The sequence below is a fragment of the Schistocerca cancellata genome, chromosome 1 (assembly GCF_023864275.1).
Source record: "Schistocerca cancellata isolate TAMUIC-IGC-003103 chromosome 1, iqSchCanc2.1, whole genome shotgun sequence".
Taxonomy (NCBI): Eukaryota; Metazoa; Arthropoda; class Insecta; order Orthoptera; family Acrididae; genus Schistocerca; species Schistocerca cancellata.
The window spans coordinates 1,287,584,767-1,287,591,774 of record NC_064626.1 but is presented as its reverse complement, the minus strand read 5'-3'; the positions used below and the strand labels follow the sequence as shown (position 1 = coordinate 1,287,591,774).

The window sequence follows — 7,008 nt, the reverse complement described above, 5'->3', positions numbered from 1 at the left end:
GGAAATGTCTTACAATTTAAAACCTGGTTCCTAAATCTCTGTCTTACCATTATATAATCTATCTGACACCTTCCAGTATCTCCAGGCTTCTTGCATGTATACAACCTTCTTTTATGATTCTTGAACCAAGTGTTAGCTATGATTAAGTTATGCTCTGTGCAAAAATTGATAAAATATGAAAAAAATTCATGACACAAAAGATCACAAAAATTAAACAATAAAGCATGAGCGGTTCTTTAAGCAAGAAAAACTGGTTCATTTGCTGTCGTAAAACATTAAAGGGCAATCTCCCAAAAAAACATGTGGTAATGGCTACCAACCATGCGCAAAGAAAAATCTCACTCAGATGTGCACAAAACACAGTGGCTTTTTTTAATATGACTACTAAATGTTAAAAAGTGTAAACACTGCTCATTATCATTTACACAATTTATTCAGGGATCTAGTCATGTTCATAAATCTCTGTGCCCTCATGCCCCACAGTCACAAAATTGTAGAGAACAAAGAAAACACAGCTAAAAATTCCAAACATCACAAAATTATTCTAAATTTCTGCCTACGCAAGGTGTCTGGAATAATTATGTAATTGCTGAAACCTAAGAAATGAATTAAGGACTCAGTTAAACTGAAAGTTACACATTCACAAAATTACAGCACTAGCCCGCAGGGCTAAACTAGATGTTACCTCTTTGGTCATTTCTAGCTGAGTGAGGCTGCTTGCTAGTCACCCACACTGTGGACTGGAAGCTGGCACACAGACAGTATGCATATGCCACCTGTGCCAACTTAACAAAAGTGACAGATCATCACTTGCCAGTGTCTAACCCAGAAAAGTTCCCCTTTGCTACACACAAAAGTTGGCTTAGTTGTCCCTACATTCAGTGAAACTTACCCTAAGTCGAAAAACAGACAGCAAACATGCTTCCAGGCAGACAATCAGAGGGATGGAACAAGGAAAACATAGCATGATAATGCAGATATGTGATGATTGCTTTTCTGTATCAAATTAAACTCTTAATATGTATCTAGGTAATGCAGAAAATGATTTACATATGAAATAAAATTCAGATATGGTAATTTAATATTGAAATATCACTGTGGCTGCCAGCATATTATCCAGCTGATCATCTTTCCCTCAGTTTGAATTTATAGGAGCACAGAAACATAAGTGATGCTGTTCAGAAATTTAAAAGTGGGTAGCAACCCTGAAAGTCAATGAACCAACTTAATGTAGAAGCTTCAGTACCACCTTCTACATAGCCACTGTCTGACACAAAGGAGCACTCCTTTCATGCTTCTGTGCCACCCAGGACTGGAGCAACTGCATCACATTCTCTGTCAGAGTTTCAACTACCTCCCAAAGTGCCCCAAAATGAGGAATATTCTCCTCACTATCCTCCCCACCTCTCCCCCACAGGTATTCTGCCACCAACAGAATCTCTGGAGTATCCTTATACATCTATTTTTAACTCCTGCTCCCAAACCCTTGCTTCATGGCTCATATCCCTGAAATAGACCTAGATGAGAGAACTATCTCATACATCTTACGACTACCACATACCCCAGTTCTGTCACAGGCATCTCCTACCCCATTGAAGGCAGGGCTACCTGTGAAAGCAGCAGTGTGATCTAGAAATTAAGCTGTAACCATTGTGCTGATTTCTATGTGTACATGGGCTGACTGTGTTAGTGAATGGCCACCACCGAACTGTGGTGGTCAAGAGACAGCTGGACTACCCAGTTGCTGAACATGCTGCCCAACATGATGTGCTTACAGCTTATTCCATCTAGCTTCTTCATACCAAAACTAGCTTTTCTGAACTGCAGAAATAGGTACTCTCCTTACAATATATCCTTTGTTCCAAGGGCATCCATATGATAGTTTGTAGGGGGGGGGGGGGGGGGGGGGGGGAGAGACCTAGATCTTGCGGATATGGGTATTTTTAATACACCCTAAGATAGAAAAATATGCACCATGAAGGAATTATCCAAATAGGACAGAAATCAATAGGTATGATGTACATGTCCAGGCAAACAAATAATTGCGATGTCAGAAAAATTGGATTTTTTATTCAAGAGAAAGAACTTCACAAACTCAGCAAGTCAATAACCTGTTGGGCCACCTGTGGTCCTTTTGTAAGCTGTTATTTGGCTTCGTATTGATTGATGTTCAACTTCCTTCTGAGGGAGATCATGCCAAATTCTGTCCAATTTGTGCATCCTGAGATGGTTGGAGGGCCCTGCACATAATGCTCCAAATGTTTTCATTTGGGAAGAGATCCAGTGATGCTGGCCAAGATAATATTTGGCATAATATCCCTTGGGAAGACATCAAACAACTCTGTCAATCAATGGGAAGCTAAATAACTACTTCCATAAGAGTCACAGGTGGACCAGTGAGTTATTAATATGCTCAATTTGTGAACCTAATTTTTCTGAAATTGTAATCATCTGTTTGTCTGTATATGTACATCACATCCACTGATTTCCGTCCAATTCAGATAATTTCTTCATGGTGTTTTTTTAAAACTATTTTATTGGAAAAAAAACATCTGACTGCAATATATTTTTTTTCCTTTCCCAGAGAGTTGGGGAGGGGGGGGAGAGGGCAGGATGTCCCCCCCCCCCCCCCCCCATGTTCCCAGGTATGGGTGCTCTTGCTTTGTTCCCATAACCTTCTTGCCTCCACCTCCATTAGTGCTGTCCTCTACTTGCCTATCTCCTTCCCAGCTCCCTTTCCAGGACATTAGTCCCTTCACTTCCTTTCTCTCTACTCTCCCTTCTGCTCTTATCTCCTTTCTGGGCCCCAGACCACATCGCTGCACCATCCCACAGGGAGCACACAATCTTCCTCCACCACTACAGTGTTATCCCTCCCCCTCCCCATACCTTGCCTCCTCCTTAAACCACCACCCACTGCAGGAGATTGCTGTTCACCTAAGATGCAATCAGGCCCTGCCTGGAGACAGTTACCAGGTATGTATGAGTTATGCTTGTGTGAATTTATTTATTTGTTTAGTCCTTCAAATACCACATGTATAGAATATATACAAGGATATTGGACATGGTTAGGCCTTTACAAGATAAAATACAGTTTGTATTGCATTCCTAAGGACTAGATATTGAAGTAATTTAGCAAAGGATCATATATACAACAAACATTAGATGTGACATACAAAGTAGAATATTCATAATGCATCCTTATTTTTTTTGTTTGGTTTCTAGGTACTCTGTCAGACTGTAAAAGCATGGATCAATTAAATATGCCTTTTGTTTGTGTGTTTTCTATTTTGGAAGAAGGTCTTTATCTTAAAATATTAAGATTTTAGAGCAATCCTTCTCATTGTGCTTATTTGTGACTCAGTGTCTTCTCTATGTGGTGAGTAAGCAATCTACGCTTTCCCTATTATTGTTGTTATTCCATCCTACACTCCTCATTGTTTGATTTTATTGTAAATTTCTGGAAGATGCATAGCAGAGTATCCTTCTAATGGCATCATATGACGAGGTTTGCTGATATTCGATTCACTTGACTTTAGCATGACTGTAGATAAGATAATCTGCAAATCAGGAGTTCAGCCTTACATTCACTATCCTTATGGAAGCCGTGTTTTTGGCAGTTCCAAAACATTTTTATATTTAGTTCAGAAAATTTGTGTTTGTAATTTTATGGCCAGCTGGAGTGGCCGTGCGGTTCTAGGCGCTCCAGTCTGGAACCGAGCAACCGCTACAGACGCAGGTTCGAATCCTGCCTCGGGCATGGATGTGTGTGATGTCCTTAGGTTAGTTAGGTTTAATTAGTTCTAAGTTCTAGGTGACTGATGACCTCAGAAGTTAAGCCGCATAGTGCTCAGAGCCATTTTTGTAATTTTATGAATTATAGAAAACAGTCATGGGATTTCTTCCTTTAAGTATTTTAGAGATCACATTTTCACCATGTATGACGAAGAAATGCACAATTCACACAAGCATGTAGCAACTGAAGTCAGTTTTCTTTGCATAGGCTGAAGCAGAATTCACACACATAATATTAATTGCATAGTGACAAAACGAAGATCTGTAACAAAATTTTGTCCTAAGTATATTTTTGGTTGAAAATGGGCACCAAAGAATGTCAGTTTAGAGACACAGTAATCCCGTGGATGACAAGAATTTTTATTCAAGATAGTAAAGAAGCACTATCCAATTAGTGATGTGGGTTTGTAAGGGGTTTGCAGGCCCTCACTACTAGGTTTGCACTCACACAGGTCGACAGGGCAACTATCGATTAGTGTGTCGGGTCGCGAGAGCGAGAGTTTGAGTCAAGTCTGTGTGTGTTGTAGGTTCCCGCGAGGAGGGCAGAGCTGAGCAGAAGCCAGCAATTGTTAGAAATTACCGACAAAGGGAGTGGCCATCGCCGCGGTTCAACCCATTTGTGTTAGTATTATAGGGGAAAGTGAGAAAGTATACTTAACAGAGTGATTCAGTGATATTTATGTGCCGATATTTGAGATTCCGCGTCTACCGCGCCGGCATTATTTGGATTGCAGTGATTTGGATCTAGCGTGTGACAATAATGAATAACGAAGAAGCCTGTGCTGAGATTAGCCGTTATTAAAAGTGTATGACGAAGGCAGTGGCTGTCTCCTTGTTCTTGTGGTTTTTGGTAAGAATATAGGTTTTGTTTAGTGAAACTGTGTTTGTTGTTCTTCTTGCCACCAAACAGTACATTATTACAGCATTGAGAAGGACAGAATGGAATGTAACAACTCCGTAGCAGTCCATTCCGATTGCCAGCCCCATTAGGTACACGGTCACATTAATTGATTATTATCTGGGCTGCTATCAGATCCCGATCGAGCGGGATACATTAATAGGACGTGTTACACCCTTGGCGACCGTGACAGGACTAGTGCAATTTTCGGGCGAACAATAAAGAACAATAGGTAATTTTACCTTGCTTAACGCAAGAAAACATTTTTTCATTTTGGATCGGGACAGAGCATAAACTTTGAAATCGCGACAAGGAACAGTGCATTATTGAACAATACGAAGTAATAGAGTCTTACGATTGTGACTAAACTTTTTTCTCGCCATATAAGATAAGAATAATAGTGTCGATAAACTGTGTTATAATGTGCAAATGCGTAAATCCGCGCGAAAAACTGTGAAAAGTGAACACTAAAGAGAGACACGTGTTAACATTACAACAGCAAAACGAACTAAGAATTCGTCACGAAAGCCTTAACAGAAGTGTTTAATAGTAATATTATGACTGAAATTGTTTTTTGAATAGTGAAAATCGGACGGCTTCATGTGGACACATTAACTGTTATGCAGACGACAATATATTGTGGCGACGCAATTGTTGAGTGACGTCACTAGACCCGTGTAGCAGTTGCACCAAAGAGCTTCGATCCGCGAGGTGATTTCACACGACATCCCACCACGGAGCGGCCGGCTGAGCGACGCGACTTCGAGACACCGAGCGCAGTCCCGGCACCTAGCGGCCAAACTACAAACTACGCCCGCCTGCAGCGCCACGGAGCGGACGGCTAAGAACTACGACGGCTCGCCACAGCAAGCAGCGCAACTACACGCGGGTCCGGTGGCAGTACAGCGCCACGCCCACTTCAAACGTCAAAACATCGCGACTCGCGGTAACGTCGGTTGGTGAGTGAAGACGACCGGTTGGCATAACATTTAATTGCAGTGTGCAATCTTCGCAGTAAATAAACAAATTTTTTTATTGGTTTTTACGTTTGGGAAAGTGCTCAATTATAGTAATTTCTGAAAAGTTTGCGAGATATACTCTGAAATATACCATACTTATCTAAGCATACTGTGTTGTTTAAAGGGTAATTATACAGGTATGCTCATTGTTTTTGGGGATTTTACATTTATAGATTTTATGAATGGTGTGATTTATCTTATTTAAAACATTTTGCATAAACTGTGTATGTGAAAGTTGATATTTGATGTTATTAAGTTTGAGGGTTGTTATGTTCGGTACTCATGCATATTGTATCAAAATTGAGATTAACTGAGAATACTGCAGGTACTGTTTAATTAGTTTCGTGGTAAATAAGAGTGTTTTGGGTTGCTAGAGGTTATTTTATATTACTTGCCTGAGCATTAAAAATAAACCAAACATGTCTACTGAAGATAAGCAGGTTTGTGAGGCAGTAGTTGAAAGGAAAGGGATAGGACAGGAAGACAGAGATGATTCAGGAATCAGTGGTTGTGGATTGTCATTAGATAACCCATTAGCACGTTCAACTAGTTATTCCGAGACACCGGGACGAGTGACGAGAGATAAGCCAGTTTCAGAGGGTGCAGATATACGGTCGATGTTGGCAGCCTTGCTAAAAGAAAACAACGCATCACTAGAGAAAAGATTACAAGAAAACCACGCATCATTAGAGAAAGGTTTACAAGAAACTAAAGAATCACTAAAGGAAACTATAGCACAAGAGATCAAAACATCGCAAATGAAGATAGAATGTAATCTGAAGAAGGAAATGCAGGAATTACGAGAACAATTGAAGATGGACCTCGACGAGAGAGAGAGAGGAAGCTACAGAGGAGCATAGACCAAGTCCAGGAAGACGTGGAGAAGATGGAAGGAAAGTTAACACAAAAGATAGAAGACGATATTGAAGAAACAAAAGCCGAATTGGGAGGGAGAATCGACGAAGTGGAAACAAATTGCGATCATCGAATCGCCGAGGTGACGCAGATGCAGAAGCAATGCAATGATGCAGTTAAGGGGATAGGAGATAATCAAAACCAACTGGCTATCAATCTGAGAAATGTTATAGCTGTGCAACGAGAAGAGAATAACAAGAGGGTTGCAATGGAGGTCAGGCAATTGCGACAGGAAGTGCAACAATTGGAGAGCAAAACAGAAGAGATTAATAAACGAATTAGCAGTGCCACCGTTGGGAAAGGTAAAGTCGCTACCTTAATGGGCAGTGATAATCGGTACGTCCAAAATAGTGCAGGGCAGAAATTTAAACTGAAAGGAGG

The 7,008-nt window shown here is 40.7% G+C and overlaps 1 protein-coding gene across 4 annotated transcripts in view; it reads left to right on the top strand.

The window, feature by feature from the left end:
• The first annotated feature begins 5,561 nt into the window (after positions 1–5,561).
• LOC126095120 (lysosomal alpha-mannosidase-like) overlaps positions 5,562–7,008 on the top strand; it is a 292,752-nt gene continuing 291,305 nt past the window's right edge. For 2 of the 4 annotated variants that reach the window (XM_049909857.1, XM_049909838.1), the window contains exon 1: positions 5,562–5,652. The gene's annotated coding sequence lies outside the window, so the exon portion shown is untranslated. The other 2 variants (XM_049909864.1, XM_049909848.1) reach the window with 1 other exon arrangement.